Consider the following 21,890-nt stretch of genomic DNA (forward strand, 5'->3'; position numbering starts at 1 on the left):
AATTTCCTCTCAGATTAAGAAGGTAATATGTGAAGCAGTGTGATAGTTCTTCTCTCCGGTTTAATTCATCGGTATCTTTCCATCCATAAAGAATCGAAAAAATCTTTTGAAATTGATCCAAACCTATGATTAATCAAACAAACCTTGATGATATAACATAAAAAATCAAGAGGAGATACTCGAAGAATTTGCTAATTTTTTTTTGTTTATGGTTTTGCTTACCTTTCTTCTAATGGTGAAGAGAACATAACTTTACCTCTTAAATCCATAAGAAATACTTCATGACTGCACATTTTTATCATAGTGATCAACTCTATGAATCAGTATAATTGGGAAGGTAAGTGAAAGTGAAAATAATGGAGGAAGTGAGGTCGAAGGAGGATTGTTGGAGTCAAGAGATGAGAAAAAAACCATTGTGAGCACTTTTGGAGAAAGTGAAGCGAATCCAATTTATGCGGAAGCGTGTGATCGCCTTACAATTTTGAAAGACGATTTTGCATGAAAAACTAAAATCAGTAAACTCATAAAAGTATTCAAAAGGACAAACATACAAAAGTACCTAAGCATGCTTCTAATAAAGAAGAAGAGAAGAAACGAACTCACCTTTGTGGATTCTTTTCCTTCTTCACGTTTTCCCCTCCAAAGATCACAAAAAATCTTGAGCTTCTCGACGAACCACCTCTAAAGTTTGTTATTCTCTTGTAATAAAAAAAAAAAAGGGATTGGAAGTGTGGGCTCCAAGACCTTTTGATGGAGGAATTTTTAAAGAATTATTTTTAGAGAAGAAGATTAGAGAGGAAGGGTAGAGGCTAGGTCACTTTCACAAAAACAAACCTTACCCTAAAAAGGGTTATAATAATATATTTATAAGGAGAGAAGGTAACCCCTTTTCCAAGCTTTTCCACTCTCTTCATTTTAGCTAATTAATTAATTAACTATTATTTAATTAATTAACATGCAAATTAAATAACTATATATAAATGAAATTTAATATAAATAATTAACTTAGAAATATCACATATTTATATGCATATATCTCTTTATGAATCAAATTCATATAAATCTAATATTTGAACCTCATTCAAATACAACTCTCTTATAATATAGTTTGGATTATAGATCATATCTATCATAATTCACTTTATATTAATCATATTAATATAAAATTCCTTTAATTAATTTGAACAATTCAAATAATTCCTTTTTCCTATCCTTAACGAGCTAACAACGGACCTTATGGATCTATAGATTTGAAGCTCCAATTATATGGGATTAGTTTAGTTAAACTCTTTTAATTAAATCAATTAATATTCATTAACTTTCGGTCACTCCACTAAAGGTCAATAGCTACACTCTTTGCACTGCAGATGTATTTCGTGTCCATGCATATAATATATCAACAGCGAGTCGGCCCATCACAAATTGCTCATAACTACAACTGGGTCAAAATATCGTTTTACCCTTGTAGTTACATCTAACTCTTTATGTACCACTGATTCCTCTAATGAACAAATAATTTATAGTCCAACTATAAACTAATACCTCTCGGACCAGTGAAAGGTTGAGGCCTCATTGTTCAAGACCCGTAATCAGATGTTAAAGGAGAAATTTATGTACTTTTCCTATGATCGGGAAGGAGTGAGTTTCTTCTTGTGTACATGTGTTCCCATCTCCCTACTTGGAGAAATCCCTAAAATAGAGGCTTATTAAGTCGTCTAATACAATCACTCTCACCCAAGATTAAGGTTAAGTCACCTATGATCATCTTAGTAAAATATTGGTTTCTTCAAGTAATAGTGTTATAAAGAGAAATCAATCATTTCATGGTCCGATCTTGTATAAACTCTTTATACAGGATACCACCAGTCACATGTCTCCACATGAACAATATGACACATATTGTTTGTAATATTTACAACTCATGTAACAATTCCAAAGTGGGTCGTGGTCATAGTGTTACCAAAATAAGGCACCCAGTCTTATCCATTTACTGTAAACATTTTAGGTTATAAATTGAACATGAACTACTTGTTTGTCTATCACATATTGTTCAAGTGACATCACATAACCTTGAATCTTAGTTTATTGGATTGAATTAATGCAGTTTGAATGTCAACTATACCTCTTATTTATTAAATAAATAATTTTGTTCTTTCAAAATACGAACTACAAGATATACGAGATTTATGACATTAAACTCAATAGAAAGAACGTTGAGATTTGTATAAGGATAATTTTGGAATAAATAAAATACGAAATTTCATATTAAAATTTTTTTTTCGTATTTTCAAAATAAACAATATGGAATACACACATGCAAAATACTAGTTTTAAATTGTCACTCATGCAATTTCTCTTTATAATTAATACTATGTATCAGATAGATAAATACTTTTATGAGATTCAAATTAATATAATGTATATTGATAATTATTACTATATAATATATCAAAGTGATATATTTGAATAAATTATGGATTATTAGGCTATTTAATGTGTTTAACTGATAATTTTGTAGGTCTCTAGCGTACAAGAGGTCGAATGAAATGTTGGGGACGAAAAGACGGTAAAACAGTTAAGATAGGATCTAAATTGCATAAACGGGGAAAGAAGACCAAGGAATTATAAATCTGCCCTAGTTGGAGCATTGTGCATGCTCAGGGAAAAAGGCTGCCTATTTTGTGAAGAAATAGGGCAGCATTGCAACGCTGAGCATTACAGGTGGAGACACATGCGCTGCGTCGCACAGCGTTGCAACGCTGCGGTAGCTGCTATATAGCAAAGTTTCGTCCGCATCATAGGTTATAACACCCTTTTTCATTTTTAGCTCGAGTTTTCCTTCTCCTTTCCTTCGAATCCTATAATAATTTGCCACTTTTAGCATTATTGAAGAATATTACTGAATTTAGAGCATGATTTGTGGCTAAGAGGTAAGAACTTAGCTTGGGTTTGTAATTTATTTCCATTCCTACTTGATTCTTGAGATTTTGTTGTATTTTGCTAAGGATTGTTCTTGTTTATTGAGATTTTATCTTGTAATCATTCTTCAATCTATCTTTCATGGATATCTAACAAATTAAGCTATGATGGTTTGATTGATTGCATTGATTGGCTCTAATTTGTAATCGTTAGGTAGTTAATCACCTAGAGGCAAAGGTTAAGTAAGTTTATGAAGTTAAATTAGGATCCTATTTAATAAGCATTACTTTCTAACCTAGATTGATCTTGCTCAAATAATTTATTCAGCGAGGGAAATCGATTGTTTGGCTTAACGTTTCCTTTAATCTTAATACTTGTTGATTTGTTGATTAGTGGAGGATTCTCACTAATTCTTTGAATTAACTCGTTTTTAAGGACTACTGGTTAGGATTCTAATCGAGTAGGCTAAGTTTAATTGGAAATTCACACATTGATCTTTTGAATAAATCCATGATATAATCGAAAGGGAGTAGAATAAATGAAGTCGACCTAAGCTAGGTTTTTTGTTCGATTGATTGTTTTTACACAAAATTCACTCAACTCACTTTTCACATTTTAATTCACTTCCACACTTTAATTTTCATGCAAATACATAGATCATCTTCACAAACCCCCCATTTGGTTACTTCCTATAAGTTTCTAAATTAAGAAATCTAAATCGGTTCTCTGTGGATCGACATTGAACATTCCACTTGTACTACTATGAGTTGATTGTTTAGAGATTTATAAATTTTATTTGGTTAGTAGGGTTTATAAGCGACAATAATCCTCGAGCTTCGATCAGTTACTCGACCTATAAAGCTTGGAAGCCTAAACGTTTAATCTGTTACGGTTGATGCTTTCAATCTCATAAGGTCCTATAGTTTGTAATTATATTGTACAAACATATTATTTATCTAATAAAATTGTAACATTAAACCCACAAATCAATAAACTAACGCCCAATGTTATCTTGTAGCTTAAACATGTATGTAGAGATATACAGGTAGATCATGTTTAAGTGATAAACTAAATGGTCTTTAGTAGATGGATAAGGTTGCATACCTTATCCTGATGATACTACGAGTATGACCCGCTTTGTAGATGTTACAATTGTTGTAAAGTTCTACAAATGATTTAATCGTGATCATTCATGTGGAGACATGTGAATGGAGGTACTCTATACAGAGGAGTTTGTATTAGACCGAACCACGAAAGGACTAGTGTCATTATATAACGCCATTCATAATAGAGACTTACAATTCACCAGGATGACCATAGGTAACATGACCTGAATCCTGAGTGAGTTATGAACTTCTGCCTATAAGGTTGGTTCTTTGACTTGTATGGGTGAGAGTGGACCAGATCGTCGACTCAATAAGCCTATCATTTTAAGGATTCACTTGATTGAGGAGTTGGGAACACAACTACACAAGAAGGAATTCCCTTCTTCCCCAATGTTAGAATAAATAGATAAATTGTTTCTTTAAGGGTTGATTTCTGGGCTTGAACAATGTGGCACCACACTCTCTTCTGACCCGAGAGGGGTTTGGCCATCGTTGGACTAAGATTTATTGTTCATTAGAGGGATCAGTGGTACTTAAGTTGTTAGATGTACCTAGAGGTGTTCAAATAACCCAACAACCTAAACAACCCGGACTACCCAACCCAAAATGTAAGGGTTGAGTTAGGTTAGTTTTGTTCTTGGGTTGGGTTGGGTTGTGGGTTGGCTATAATATAAAGTTTATTTCAGAAAAATTAAATATTTGAATATGATTCAAATATTAATTATGTGAATTGGATTCATACAATTAAATTTAATATAAATTGGATTTATATTAAATATCATTGTTGAGAGAATTGAACTATAGGTTCTATTGTACTGGATACAATATTAAACACTAGGTTATATGTTATATTTGAGATATGATATAGTTTAATATTTATTATATGATGAAGTGGTTATCATATAAATATATTAAAGTTTTTATTAAAGTTAATTTTATTTATTATTATTTTTTTACACAATTTTATTGAGGGAGTTGTAACTCCCTCCCCCCTTTTCTCTCTACATTGTGCAAAAGTGGGAAAGACAGTTTAGGGGATTGATTCATCTTCTTCTTCCTTAAATAGTTTTATAGAAGAGTTCTATAACTTCTCCTCTGCTTTCCCAATATCTCAATTCCTCTTTCAATTAATAATTTACTTCACCAGAAAGCCAAAGTCCACACACTCATAGATTCTTATCCCAGATAATATAGGAGAGACCATTTTGGTGGTGGCCATTTGAAAATTAAGATTTTCAAGTTTGTGTTTTTACAGAGAAGAGGATACGTTTTTTTACATAATGTTTTTCAAGGATAAGTCTCCCCTTCCCTATTCTCTTCTGAATTATTGAGCATGTTGTATTTTTACATTAATTGCATAACATTCTGTCTTCTCTGTAAAATTAAATATTCTGTAAATTTTGAGATTTGGGTCCAATCCCATTTCTGCTTAAGGACCTTCAATGGTTCTTTCAAGAGTCAGTTGCAAATATAGACATTAGACCCAAAGTATTAACAGACATAACATAATGTAAAAAAAAAAAAAATTGCAACATGGCCAAATTCAAATAGTCTATCCATGATAGACTATATTATTGGTAAGAGTCTCTCAGTGATAGGCCATATCACTGGTAAGAGTCTATCAATGATAGAAGTCTATCACTGATATACTTGGGAGTCTATCAACGATAGAACTCTATCGCTGATAGACTTATCTATATTTGTAATTTTTTTAAATGATGTTATACATTTGGCTATTCTTCCTAAAGATGCTACCAATTGCAATTACCCTTCTTTCAATTGGTATCACAGCTAGGTTTTTTGGCCCAAATTTTTCCAAAATTTCAGAAGGATTTTACAGTATTTGGTGGGATTTAAGTATTCTGTAATTTTCATTTAATGAATCTTTGTGAATGTGTTTGGTATTGCAATTATGGATAGTTTTCGTGATTGGCACTCTGGTTATTACTTTCATTTTTACAAAATTATTTTGTAAGGGCCCATGTTTTGGGGCATAAAATTTTTATCGAGTCTATATTTATTGTTTTTTTAGTCGCTCATGCTATTCCCAGTCGATTTCAAAAGAAAACGAGGCAACAATCGGAAGCGTTCAAATGTGTTCAAAACTGTACAATGGGCAACTATACAGTAGCATCGCGACACTGCGATGCAGTGGATGAAAATGTTCTACGTAGCGTCGTGACGCTAGGGCACGACATGATGACGCTCCGAGATGGAGAAGATGCACAGTCCAGATTCGGTTCATGCACAGTTCGTGGTCTACTGGTCCAGTTCGAGTTGGTTGGGTTCTCCTGGATTGATTCGTGGCTGGTTCAAGTAGTTAACGGTCTGGTTTGGACGGTTCAAGGCCTGATTCACCTGTTTCGAACCAAATGACTATTAATTTGTAATAGTTAGTTTTTTTAGGTGTCCAATCCTGATCCATTATTTGCCTTTAAATTATACATGTGATATATGATTTAAATTTTATTATTATATACCATAATGTATGACATATAGTATAAAATCCCACCATAGGTTATGCATTTAATTTCATGCATCATTTATATATAATTGTTATAATATATGTTTAATTGCATGATTTAATTTTATAACATGCTGATGCATCATATGGTATAAATGTTATAATATATGCATGCATGCATAATAACATATAGATGCATAATTTATATTATAAGAGTTATAATATATAGTATGAACGTATGTTTAAAGTATGTTATTAATAATTTCATTACTTTAGTATATAATTGTTATGTATGTTAGTAATAAAATGAACTTGCATGATGCATGACATTACTTGAGTTAATTTATAGTTGTTATAATTTACTAAGTATGTCAGTGGATGCAATATATGGTTTTAATTTATTTCATTTGCTTATAATTGTTATAACAAAATGAAATTAGAAATTAAAATCAATAAATCTAATTACATGAAAACCTTAGGTTAAATTCATTTTTTAAAATAGTTTTAAAATATGAATCATATATACTTAAGATCACATTTCTAATGAGAATAGAAATTTAGTTTAATCTTTAATCGGTTTAATATGATTAAATTGGTTTTATTTAAAAGATTGACATTGTAACAATTGTATCTTGTTGAGTGAATTGAAATTGAATTGTGGACGGAACGTAATGCAATTCAATGTAATGCCGCCGCAAAGATGGAAATGAAGGGATATGGTGATGACATGTGGATGATGTTTATGGGGTGATGAATCACGCTTCTCGATAATAAATGCGATACTACGTTCTAAAATAATGTATGTGATGCTGCTGATATGCGTTCGTAGTATGCGTTCTGTCTCTTATACACATCTAGATGTGTATAAGAGACAGGTGATGAATCACGCTTCTCGATAATAAATGCGATACTACGTTCTAAAATAATGTATGTGATGCTGCTGATATGCGTTCGTAGTATGCGTTCATGTAGTACGCGCATGTCACAAGTTTTCTTGCGCTGGAACTAAGTATAATTCCACTGCAAGTTTCTCAGAGTGATCTAAGGTCGAACACGGGGATTGCGATGATCAATGCAATATTAATGTGATATATGCGACCGAAAACAAAATAATAATGAATTGTATTGGAAAAGTAAAATGCGTTGACAAAATAAAATGCGGTGACAATTAAATAAACAAATAAATAAACAAATAAATGAATAACTGTGAAGTTGTGCAAGTGTCTGATGGAATGCGATGGCAAGTCTTGTGAAATGTGTGAGAAAGAGAATGGGTTGGGGGAAAGGACATCGCAAGTTCGTCAATCCTGTAGAGGAGGGAACTAAGGTTCCGCTTTCCCTTGGCTTACACCTCTTAGTGATCGGCCATGTTCACATATCTCTATGGTGAATCAGGGGTGAACGTTGTAAATGCAAGGTTGTTTCCATCTCTGGAAATACTTCTTGCTTTAGTTAACGCATTCTATCAACCTTCTTTCGAGAGGTGGATTAACATCTTCACTTCTGCTCTCACAGGTGAAGATGTCGACATGCATTAGCTAAACTTAGCTGATTTCTTCAACAAGGATTAACTTACTTGCTTAATCCTTCCCCCTTACCTTGGGGATTAGTTACACATGATGAGAGATGGACGATGAATGTATGGTGGAGAATAGAGAAATGACGATGAATATGATAATGATATTAAAAGATAAAGATAAGCGTTTGTTACAGATAGAAGAATGAAAGATTATAAATGAACACAGTCATGAATAGAAAGTGAGAACAAATAAGGAAAGCGTATCAATGTCTTGACACGGATCCTGATCGGAGACGATTTGCTTGCCGGCATGTAGGAGGAGTGAGGTGGAAAACTTCCTTCTCATGATAGTTTCCCAAGTAGAATTGATCTTTGCACAGAGCTTCCCTTCGGGCTTGTGGATGAATTTCTGGCTCCCGAGACTTCCCTTTCGGACTTGTCTCGTCTTTCTCCCGGATTTTCTCTAAAATGTCTCTTTAGACCAACTTTCTGCGAATTCTCAATCAATGTCTCTTTAGACCAGCCTCATTTCTTTGGAATTGATGTAGCTATTTATAGACCTTCGCACCTTTTTCATCAGTGGTCTCGCTCTGAAAAGCTATTTTTTTTTCTACCACAGCTTGGTGGAAATGTCCGCTTTGTTCCACATTCAATTTGTCAAATCATACAACAAAAAAGCTATACAGAAATCCTCGCGAATGCATCGCTCTTTTCATCTATGATTGATCGCCGCATGCGGTGTAAATGCATTGATCTTTTTGTTCTCGATTGATCATCGCATTCGGTGCGAATGCGTTGCTCTTTTCGTCTCTTCGATTGACTGTCGCATGCAGTGCACTATCGATCATTGCATGCGTTGCTCTTTTTGTCCTCGAGGGATCGTTGCATGCGTTGACCTGTTTCCTGCAAAACAAAGACTTAGACATCCCTTTTTGCCATCGCAATGGGGTTAGCGGGTGTGCTTCCGATACTTTACAACTTTTGCATTTCTAAGCCAATTTCTATATGTTCGATGCAACTTTTTTCTTCTTTCTGTTACATATTCTAAATAAGATGGTATAAATAACTTGTATTTCTACAAGTTATCATATCTATAAGGGACCTTTTCTCTAAGGCTAGTTTTGTCTAGGCTGGGGTATTTAAGTTGACAAAAACATAACACCCCTACCTGGGAACTGACCTGAAAAGATGAATTAGATAGATTTGTTACAAGCATACAATTATTGGTTAATATTTGTTAAAGTGTTTGATGAACTTTGATCAAAATTATTTAGCTATCCAAAGCAAATGTTGTTTTTGGGCAAATTAAAAAATCACTTAGTTAAAATAAATAGCCAGATTTTCCTAAGTTAATTAACCCTAGGTAAAATGCTCAGTGAGAGGAAAATGTGGTATATGATACTTCATTTTATCCTCTTCACGTTTCTCCCTAAAAGTTCACACTATGAGATCTATACTCGGCCTTGAGGTACCTTGAGTGTCCCCTACGAATGGTGTTTGGATAGATCAATATTAAGGTGAATGGAGAGAGTGTTTATAGTAAGTAGGAGTGGGACGTGTAACAACACATCCCTCGGCCTCTCTCATTAGTTTGAAGTAAAGTCTCATGCACGGCCTCATGGCACCTTCAGTGTCCCCCTAAGGATGAAATTTTTGCATGATGCTTTATTTAAACTCAGAAATGGATAAGGGTTACTTTAGTTTTTTCCCCAATCGGTTTTTCCCTATGGTTGACTCATTGGGGCAGAACTCTAGAATCTAAAATGAGAGGTTACACTTAGAAGAAATGTTAAGGGAGTTTAACTTTTTATGGACCGAACAATGGTGACTGATAGTTATAATAATAAGGAGTTGTTCTATCTGTTGGTTGAGATATTCTCATTTTAGTGAAAGGGCACCTAATCACCCTATGGTGGCTTTTGTCCTATCTCACTGAAGTATCATTACAAAATAGATGTCACTTAGGGTACATTAGATTATTTTGTTAAAATTGATTGGTTTTCCTTATGGTTTAATGAAAATAGACTAATATAAATAATTTGTATGGTTTCAACAAATTTATTCATTATGACTTCATGACTCTTAATTTACTTGCCACCAAAAAACTAACGGACGATAATTACATATCTTTGAACAACACAATTAACACTATCTTGATCATCGATGACCTTCGTTTTGTCCTAATGAAGGACTATCCTCCCATTCCAGCTGCAAATGCTGCTCGAAATATTCGAGAAGCATATGAGCGATGGACACAAGAAAATGAGAAGGCCCGAGTGTACATCTTAGCAAACCTTTCTACAGTTTTGGGTGATAACACGGAAAATATGTTATTTTCCTCTTCTTAATTCTAGGTCGTTACTATGTTTAATGTGTTTATTTGATGATTTTGTAGGCATTGAGCATCTTGGAGATAGAATCAATCATTACGAGCTATTTAGGGTTAATTTGGAGCAATTAGGAGCTAATTTGAGCAACCATACATCAAAAGGACAGAAATAGACAAAAACACCCATGGATGAAGTGTTGCAATGCTCAAACGAGCATTGTGCAACACTAGAAGGCAGTAGTTACCTATTTTGAGAAAACAGGCAGCATTGCAACGCTAAATGTAACATTGGAACACTAAAAACATCATGATGGATGTGCGTGCAAGGTAGGGCAATGTTGCAATCCTACTTGCAGTGTTGCGACACTGCAACCAACTCTTATACATATGTCTCTTCACTTTAGGTCAGAAAAATTCATCCACCTCGGCCTCAGTCAAATTTCCCCTCTTTTTTCTCTTCCACTTTGTATTTTGGGTGTTTCTTTAGTAGTTAATCGAGTAATGTCAGATTGGAGCTTCTCATCCCCCATGGGAAGGTAAGATTTTGGTTTCTTAGTTTAGGGATTCGGAGGAACTCGATCTAGTTTTGTGTGATTTCGATTTATTAATGTATATGAACTTGTCTATGAGTTTTAATCTGAACTTACATTTATGAATTGCATGATTTTAATTGTTGATTAATGCCCAATATTTTTTTTAATTCTAATGCTTTGTGATTAACTTGTAATATGTGACATATAATTATAAGTTAACCCTAATGGAAGCAATAGGTTCGTTAGGAAAAAAGGACTGCTCCTATCAACCTAGAAAAAAACCATATTGATTGTTTAATTAGACGTTGGAAGTTAAACACTCATCTTAGCTTAATCCCTAGAACTTAATGAAATTTGTTAATTTGTATGGAGCAGATACGTTTTTTATGCATTTTGATTAATTAGACAATTAGGACCATTGGTTCGGATTCTAATCAATTTCGCTAAGCATAAACAAGAAGTTTAAGTCATAAATTGGTTCAATGAACTAAATTACATTTATTAATGCACACCCCCTGCCCCCATTTATCTCTTTAACTGAAAATGAGTTTGATGAACTAACCTTCTGCGTTTCCCTGAGTTTCGACCCTAGACTTGTCGAAGTTACTACCAATTAGTATAAGTAGTTAGTTCGGTGATTTATAAATATTATTTTTGTAGGCACGGTTTTACGAGCGATGGTAAACTTGATCCTACCAAATTGGCACTGTTTCTGGGGGAGCCAATTAGTTCTTTTTAGTTAGTTATTAGTTAAAGTTTCTTCTGCTTTGATTTATTTTTTTATGTGTCAGTTAAGCATGCCAGGATTTCCAAATCAATCTTGGACATCCAAATCCAAGTTGCAAATTGATGACGAGATAAGTGGCCTTCGCCACGAGCTTGTTGAGTCAACTTCCTTGGTTGGCACCATTTGGTGAAAATGAGATCACAACAAATAGAAGTGTGCGGGAATTGCCTACTCGAGAAGCATCCCACGCAAGCATGCCCGAGGTTGCCATGGATGCTAGCACCATGTGGATTCGTCGAGGAGGGGTAGTATGGTCCTTGGGACTATGAGCCTCACCATTCTTGGTGGAGGGAGTCCTTTGACCATGGATACTCAGGATAACAGAGCTTTGGCAGCCAAAATTTCACAACACCAACAATCCACTCATTCTCAATCTTTAGAGTGAGCTAAGTCTTTAGAGGCTTTGGTTATGGAGCTTACTGACCCAACTTTTAAGTTTGAGCAGGACAACCTCCCTAGGCAGCAAGAGTTCGAGCGCATCCAGTAGGAGAGTCTTCGCCTTGAGGTCGAGGGTAGGATTAACTTGCAGAGTATGAGTGACCCTGTTGCTTAGTTTGCAACTTTAGTTTGGAGGTCGGACGAGCCATTGCCAGACCATTCCTTTGATTTTCCAGAGGTCCAGAGGCATGAGTTAGTTCACGTTGACATGATGGAAGAGTAGGAACTTGCTAATAGTACTCAGTCTCAACAGGATCTTCAAGCTCAGTTGCAAGGATTGATCACCCATGTTGCCGAGCTAACTGAGGCCATATAGAGATTGGAGAGCACACCAGAGTAGCCCATCGTCCATACCTTAGACGCTGAATTTTTTTCGGAATGCTACTACTTCAGTGATAATGAGGACGTCATTTCATGCTTTCCAATTTGTGAGGTTAAGGAGAATTTAGAGACTAAATCTGACGAGATCAAAGTGATAGAGTTAAAGGTCAAAAGACCTCGCCTTGTTCTGACACCTGGTATTTTGTATATATTCAAGTTTTATTCCCTTAATCCTCACGAGTCTGTTGAGTCTTTTATTTGTTTCGACTCTTTAGAGTCATTTGAGTCTTTCGGTTCTTTCTTTTTACCTTTTTTCCATATTCTAAAAAATCCAAATTCGACCTATCTGGTTCTCTTCAGAAGATGAGAAACCTTATAGGCTTATCGAGCTATATTGACTCATCAAAGAAAAGACCAGAGAAATATGGGAATGTCTTTGTACCTTGATAGGGGATAGGTCATGTCGAGCAATCGACATTAAAAATTTTCCCTTCTTGGAGGGAGCCAGGTGAAAAATTTACTACTTTCCTTTACTATTTTTTAGTTTAACTTCTTGTTTTTCTTTTGTAGGTTGTTTCCCCTCTGCCCTAAAGAAGAAGAATATCAATTTAACGCAGTTTTCTTACCTCCATCCCATGTGCAGAAACGTTATCAGAGGGGGTTTTTCGTTCCCTTGTTTTTATTCTTATTGAGCTTTATTTGAAATACATTGAGGACAATGTATTATTTTAAGTTGGGAGTGGGGTATGTGGTGATTGTTGGGGTCCTTCGCTCGGACGATGTTTGTGTGCTAAACTTGATTACTTGCTCTCTTGCTTGTTTTTTTATGATGAATAATTGATGACGCACCCTTTTTGTGATTAGGTTTGCATGAAACTATGTTTAAAGAGAATGATCATGATTTTTAGCCCGTTTTAAAAAAATTTATTATCTCTCATGCATCTTTAAGTCCCTTGTCCAACGAAATTAGGACTTGCATGCTTAGAGTTGTATTATTGGGCTTATATTTTTGTTGTCACCTCGAAAAGCCTAAGTTGAAGGATCTCTTAACGAAGAGTTCCATGAGCGCCGTCGGATCTCTTCAATTTCACCGTGATCGAAATACACCATATACATTCGAACATATAGTTATGCAAAGATAAATAATTAACGGTATGCTTTAAACACTTAAATGAAAGGGAAAGAGTTCTCATACCAATTGAAGACGTTCTTCAAGCTTTGGAACTAAATGCAGTGAAAGACCTCTACACTTAAATGATAGCACGAACAACCGTAAACAAAAGACTGCAGTGGGGACGACACCACCAGAAAGAAGCATACAGTACACTGGGCTAATTCCTCTAATTTCGGTGAGCGTCCAGCCAATTGCTCGCAAATGCTTCCTTGAAATGCTCATCAATGCATTCTCTTGGTCTTCGTTAAGCTCAGAGGAAATAATGACAGGTAGCTTCTCATTTTGCCCTAAAAACGCGTACTTTAAATTATTCGGCAGGGTCTTTAATTCCAGTGTTGGTGGTTCTACTAAGAATGGTTGGGTTGTTTTTCTTTCTTCTTTTTTCTGTTGGTTCTTCTTCTTGATTTGCGAAAATCTCCTCTTCCTTGCTTGTTTTTCTCATGATCGCATTATAGGCAACAACGGATGCGTTGACATCCTCTTCTTCATTATCTTCATCAAACTTTTCTTCTTCAATCGAATTCTGGTCATCATTTAAGTCATGTAGGTCTTTTTCATTCGTAAACTTCATGGCACAAATTATGTTGAACTTAAGCTTCTGTCCGTTGATGCTCAAAGTGATTTCCCCTTTATGCACATCAATCTGAGCACGATCTGTTGATAAGAATGGTCGCCTCAGAATGATGGGCACATCTTTGTCGGCCTCGTAGTCCAAAATGATGAAGTCGGCTGGTAGGATAAATTTATCAATGGTTATCAGCATGTCCTTCACCTTCCCCTTTAGATGCATCAGAGATCTATCGGCCAGTTGGAGAGTCACCATTGTGGGCACAAGTTGCCCCACATTCAGCTGTCTAAAGATCGACAGAGGCATCAAATTTATGTTGGCTCTCAGGTCATACAAGGCTTGCCCGATGTACAGTCCTCCTATGGAGCAGGGTATAGTAAAGCTCCCAGAATCGCTCATCTTTGGTGGAATTATTGATTTTGAACTTTGTGTTAACGCCACCGTGGCAAACTTACTAGCTCCCCTCTTCTTGGTTACCATATTCGTCAGAAACTTTGCGTAGGCGAGCATTTCCTCAATTGCTTCACTGAATGGAATATTAATATGTAATTGTTTAAACATAGATAGAAATCGTTGGTATTGTACCTCTTCGTTCTTTTTCTTCTTTAGTCTCTACGGGAAAGGGGTTAATTACACTTTCATGATCCCCATCTTAGTTGGCTTTGAGGTCGATGCAACCTCTGATTCTATTGCTTCTTTTTCTCTTGCTTCTTCTTGCATCACCGCAACTTCAGATTCTGCCGTAATGGGAGCTGTCCGACTAAGCTCCTTCTTTATTCCCTCCATAGTTTCCCTACTTCACCTGACATTGCTCTTTCCCTGATCCCCTTGGGTTGCGTAGGAGTTCTGTTCAACTCAGCAAAGACCCTTATGGTCTACCCTTCAGCTCACTCGCAATCTGGCCCATTTGTAATTCTAGATTGTGGATGGACGTAGCCTAACTTTGAAGCACAGTTTCGTTTTTCTCTATGTATTGCTTCAATAGGCTTTCCAAGGAAGAGGATTGTAGTGGTTGTGAGCTAGTTGCTTGATTTCCCATTTGACCGTTGTTGCGTGGGAAGAATCCTGGTGGCCCTTCTTTCTGTGCCACGGGTTGAAAATTCTGTTGCTGATTCTTCCAAGCAAAATTGGGGGAGTTTCTCCACCCGGGGCTGTAGGTATTCGAAAAGGGATTATTTTTTACAAAGTAAACGAATTGTAGATTTTGCGGGTAATCTTTCATCGCGTGCCCATCACCGCAAGTCGCATACCTTGTGGTGTTTTGACTGATTGCGTTGTTTTTCCTATTTTGCGGTGTTAGGCTGCTGATTGCAATTCCCTGTATTTAGGTCATCATTGCGGTCATCTGATTTTGTAGTGAAGCAGTAGCACCATTACTTGCATCATTGTCTTTGATTTTCAATCTCTGGTCACTCTCTCTCCAATCCTCGTGGTTCTTAGAGATGCAATCCAAGATATTCTTCACCTCGTCATATGTTTTATCAAGCAAACCATCAGCGGCTGCCGCATTGGCAGTGGTCTGCGAAGCGAGATTCAAACCATGATAAAAAAATTCCATCTGAAGGCAGTCTGGCAAACCATTGTGTAGACAATCCCTGACCAACCTTTTAAACCTCGCCCAGGCATCACTGAACGATTCGTCCAGTAGGTAGAAAGTATTTCTTCATAAACTTCTCCATGACATGTTCCCATGAAGTGATCTCTCCCGGTTCGAGAGAATACGCCCATTTCCTAGCATGATCACAGAGAGAAAATGGGAACAAAGTTAGTCAAACTTCATTGGCAGAGATGTTCGGGAACACAAAAGTATTGCAGATTTCAATAAAGCTTCAGAGGTGGGCGTGCGGGTCCTCGCCACGCCTTCTTATGAATTATCCTATAGTCTGGATCATCTGCAGCATCACCGGCTTCATTTTGAATCGGCTTCCGTCGAAGGCAGGCCTCATGATTACTGGAGAGAAATCATAGAGGTTTGGCGATGCATAGTCCCTAATGGGTCTATTGTGATCATTTGCCAGCAGGATTGGATTCACCATGACATTGTTATCATTTGGTGCTTCGTTTCCAAGCTGCTCCACCATCTCTTCTTTATCTTATTGTGCTTGTTGTTGGCGGTCTCTCAGTCTTCGTCTAAATGTCCTCTCAATCTCTGGGTCATAATTCGCCAGAGATTGAGAGTCTACAAAGAAATAAAAAAAATAAAAATAAAACTACCATTAGCACTCTATTTTGTCGAAGTCCCCGGCAACGGTGCCAAAAACTTGATGCTTGATTTTATGATGTGGATTATGGATGATATGCGATGATGAGATTGCGTTGAGCACTCAAGTTTCCTCAGCGGAATCCAAGTGTAAACTCCACTTAGTTTCCTGGTAAGTCCAGGGTCGAACTTAGGGACTTATGAAAATAGGTTGCATTGGTAATTTTTAGGAAAACTTTGCGGTAACCAAATAAATAAATAGTTGTTGGTTTGCTGTTGATTGCATTAATGAAAAATAAACAAATGCGGCGGAGTTTGAAAAGAGTTGATAAATGGAAGATACGATGAGTATGCGGTGAACAGGTTGAGAAGGGTTTTGGCTAACACTTCCTAGGATGCATTCATGCTTTGCGATCATGCAACGTGCATACAATAATAAACCATCTCTCAATGCGAATGCTACGGCTTCTAATAAAAGAACACATGCAATATATGCGATAAGTCTATAGGACCTACACATAAGCCTCTATTCTCATTTATGCGATGACAAAATAACACACACACAAATAAGGTGACCACATAATATCATTCCTATCTCTAGGATGCATGTGATGCAGGTTGGCAAACAGAGCTTATCTCTAAGTCCTTATCTCTTGTTTATGCAGTTCTAATCTTGCTCTCTCGAGTCTAAATTCTAACCTAGCTCTCTCGAGTCTTAGGTTCTTTCTTTAGACTCTCTCTCAAGTAGCTCAAAAGGGGTATTTGGCACAGCATAACACAAGATAATCGCAAGCAATGAACTCCTAGGTTATGTTAGCTTAGTTCTTCTCGACCCATTTGACTAGTTTAGCTACTCATGTGTACTAGAAGAGTGAACAGATGTAGAATAAGAACTTCCATTGTATAAATGTAGAAATGAAGTGTAAAACAACACTGCAAGAATAGAATAAAGAGCCTGGTAGCATTCTTTTGCTGCCCAGGCTTTTACACAGTTTTTCTACTCATGTTCAAAAGATAATCTTGCTCTCGCGAGAGTCGGCCCGCTCTCTGCTTCTACGCCTCAAGGTTCTCTCTCGAGTTGCCCTGAGCAATCTCCAGTGTCACCACTTTTCTCTTGCTCCACCTTAAAATGAAAGGAAAACTATGGACAAAGATGTGCTAAATTGGTGGAATTGATTAACCCCATTTCTGAAGGATGCCCTTGGTATTTATAGAACATCCAGGGTGAATGGCGGTTACTCTCTCATGATTGCACAGATGGGATGACTTTAATTCCTTGACTGATGCACCGAATATTTGTCACCGAAAAGCTAAATGTACTTATTATCGTTAGCGCCTGTCGACTTAATTTGGATTTGACTGTTATCAGCTTTCTATTCTATCGTGATTAATTAGTCTTTCACTGAAATGCACCCACCATGTTGCGCCGACCAAGTTACGACAATCCTTCTCGAGCAGATGTTTGCGAACACGATCATCGCAAAGCATTACGGCGATGCTGCACTCAACCAATGATTTCCTATGATCGCAATTTCTGCCTTGTGTCATCGCATATTCTGCACAAAAATACAAAGATCAACTGTTCTAATGCGATGAAAGCATGCGACCGCAATATTATGAATCTGATGCTTTTTGGATGCAATTATCATGTTTTATCAACGCAAGCCAGCATTGTTTAAGAACTTAGCACCATCATAACGTGCATTTTTGCCCGTTATCACTCATACATTTAGCCAATTATATCATATATAATTAACCAGTTCAATTATATCATATATAATCAAACTTACTCTTGTCAATTCGAACATTTCAAATTAACCCAAATACCGATTCTCGACTTTATCCAAGCAACCCAAGGGGCCTAATGGACCTATGGCTCGAAGCTCCAATGGTACGTGAATAGTTGACTAATAACTGGTAGAAATGCACGTTATTATAGGCCTTTTATTTAGAATTATAAGGGCTAACAAGTAGAATATGTGGTGATTATACTAAGAATTCTTGAGAAAAGTGAGCTTGCATCGATCAGTAATGAAAATCTCGACTAACCCAATATTATGGGTTATTTTGCATCCAAATATCTATTTTTGTAGCTATCGCAGGAATCGATCGCATGCGGTGAATCCCACTATCGAAAGGCGATTGCATATGTTCGTAGCATGGGTGTTGCAGCCATTAACTGCATGCGTCCATCGCATAGAGGTTGCGGCTACAAAGTAATAACCATAATAGAGGGATGAACGCAAGGGTGGTGGAATGCGATGGTACTTCGGAAACCAACCATGAACGCATATCTTGGGAGTATCAAAAGATGATGTTGACATTTTACCTACCATGCCATTAGCAGCAAAGATTCAGAGCAGGTCAATCATGCTGTTAGCAGCAGAAACTCAAAGCAGAACCATTAACGTTGTCGTCGATTGAGCTCTATAAATAGAAGCCTTAGAGCCCAACTTCAAAGCATCCAGGCCTCTGCCTTACGGCAGATCCTTGTGATCACAGATGAAAGCGTGAAAAGACATTCTTTGAAAGCTCCTCATTCCTCTAACCATTCCGAGTGACAACCAAAGCTTCGTCGAAGAATGATCTCGAGAGAGACTACTCCACCGCCCATCCATGGCACCATCGGCAGCTTGACACACATCTAATGGAAGCAAGACATTGCCTACATCTGACCCTCCATCTCTGTTTTATCTCTGTACTGTATTATATTTTGGCTTAAGACATTAATACATTTTGTGATCAATGCATTTCTTTATTTCCTTCGATTATAGCTTCATTTACCTCTTCTTATTCATCCTTTACTTTCATTGCAACGACTAAGTAAGATTGCTAGAGTATCGCATACTTAATCATGTGACATAGACATATGAAGCATGTAGCAAACCACCGAGAGGTATGCATTGCGAGAGTATTGTGAGAAAATCCTCTTTGCTTAATGTGAGGCTATAGCAATGCTTGTCTATGAGTGGTCGCAATTGTTGGGATTAGATTAGGAGAGCTTTGTTTATTTATTATGAATGGATGGATGGGGTTGTACATGAAATCATGCGTTAGACATGGCTTATGTGTTTGCACCCATGCGTCTGAGGTCATGCGTCAGAATGATGATGCGTTAATCTAGCATGCAATGACCACGCGTTCCTATCACAAGTTTTCTTACGCTCATGCCAAGTATAACATGAAAGCAAGTTTCTCGGGTAATCCGAGATCGAACACAGGGACTTGTCACTCAATAAAGCTTGTGAAGCGATGCGTTTGAGATGATGAAAAGAAAAACAAAAAGAATTTTAATGGATGTACACACTATTCCTACTTCTAACTAAACGGATTGAGCAATAGAAGACTTGCAATGAGAATAAGTAGAGACACAACAACCATTAACGCATATAATGTTTATTATCTTAAATCGCCCGAGTAATCCCAGCTCATTGCACTAACGCGTCGCATACCTCTCGGTGGTCAGCCGCATGACTATATCTCTATAGTGCATGGTTGCGTCAAGCATAAGATTATGCCTATCTCTAGGAACAATGCGAACTTTGCTTTAGTGCGTTCCATCTCTTACCTTCTCAGGCAGTTAGACGCGGCTATTTAACTTATAGACAAGCAATGCAACATCCCATAGACAGGTGTTGCTACAGCCTTTCACCAAGCAAAGAGGATTAACTCATTATACTCGCACAACGCACACCTCTCGGTGGGTTGCTTCATGTATCCTATCTCTAGGCTACACGATTAAGCATTCGATTGTCTTGGATAAATAAACGCTGAAGTTAAATTATGATAGAAATGAAAATGATGAAGAAGACGACAATGAAAGAATCAAGATTTGCATTGATCACAAAATGTCTTAATATCTTAAGCTAAAATGTAATACAATACAAATATTAGAAGGGAGATGAAGGACTCTGCATCAAGGTTGCTGATGGTGTCATGGTTGAATGGTGGAGATGTCTCTCTCGAGCTCTATCTCCAACGAAAGGTCATCACTCAATCTGGTTTGTGGAGATGAAGAATTTTCACTGAAAATATCGTTCAAGCTCTCATCTGTGATCATAACCTCTGCCTTGAGGCAGAAGTTCGGATGTCTTAAAATGAAGGTCCCATAGGCTATTTATAGAGTTTGGACGCCGACATCTATAATGATGATGGTATGGCTCGTTGCTGCTTTTGTCGTGATATGGGCATTGTCACATCGCCTTATCTTATTGATACTCCCAAGGTATGCATTCGAGCTTAATTTAGCTGAAGTTATCCACGCGTTCTACCCATCTTGCGATCTTCTATTATGGCTATCACTCCGTGGTCGCAATCTCCATTTGGTCACCACAATTTCCATGCGTTGGACGCATGCGATTACCGCAACTTCCATGTGTTGGACGCATGTGTTACTGTCTGCATTCGTCTTTGCGGTAGCTTGGCTTCCAGCACATGCGTTTGTCTTTGCGATCTCCTAGCTTCAGCGCATGCGTTTGTCTTTGATTGCTTATTTCAAATGCATGCGTTTGATTTCTGCGATAGCTACAAAAATAGACACTTTGGCATGAAGTAACACATAATATTGGGGTCAGTGAGGATCTAGGTGCTAATTGATGCAAAACTCAATTTTTCACAAATTCTAAATATTATCACCGCGTTTTCTACTTATTAGCCCTCATGATTTTAAATAAAAGGCTTATAATAACTAGCATTTCTACTAGTTATCAGCAATGCTTGTCTATAAGCTGATCAGCGGCGACTAACTGTCTGAGACGGTAAGTAGTAGAACGCACTAAGCAAAGTAAGCAGTGTTCCTAGAGATAGGAATAATCTTATGTCAACCTTGATTTATGTGATTATCTTGTCTTATGAGCACATCATTCATCATTTGGACATACTTGAAAGAGTAGTCTAAAGACTAAATCTAGGCTTGAGAGAGTCAGATTGGATCACATAAGCAAAAGTAGAAACTTAGACATAAGTTATATTTGCTATTACACTTCGCATGCACCCTATAGATAGGATATGATAGTATGCGGTCACATCCCATACGTCTAGAAGTAGGATACGTGGTATGCGGTCACCTTGTTTATGTGTTAGATCGCATGAGCAAGAATAGAGACTTAGACATAAGTCCTATCGACACTACCGCATATGCATTGTATGCATCTTAAGCAATTGTGTATAGCATGATCGCATAACTTATGTTGGCTGGGGTTACCCTTGCGATCAAGCTTATTGATGCAATGAAGTCATCCCCTCCACCATTTTATCTATTTTTCCATGCATCTTATTACTCGTTAACAGTTGCTGTGTCTCTAACAACTCTCATAGTCATACTTCCATTGCATAATTTATTTCATTAGGAGTAAGAGTAGCGCATAGTCCTTAAACTTCTTTATTCTTTTATTCTTCGCCGCAAACACATTACTTCTGATGTTTAGCTACAAGTCTCTGAGTTCGACCTCAAATCATCCAGAGAAACTTGCGATCTCGTTATACTTGGCGGGAGAGCAAGAAAACTTGTGGCAGGAACGCATGGTCATCACA

This window comes from Benincasa hispida, chromosome 8, assembly GCF_009727055.1.
Source record: "Benincasa hispida cultivar B227 chromosome 8, ASM972705v1, whole genome shotgun sequence".
Lineage (NCBI taxonomy): Eukaryota > Viridiplantae > Streptophyta > Magnoliopsida > Cucurbitales > Cucurbitaceae > Benincasa > Benincasa hispida.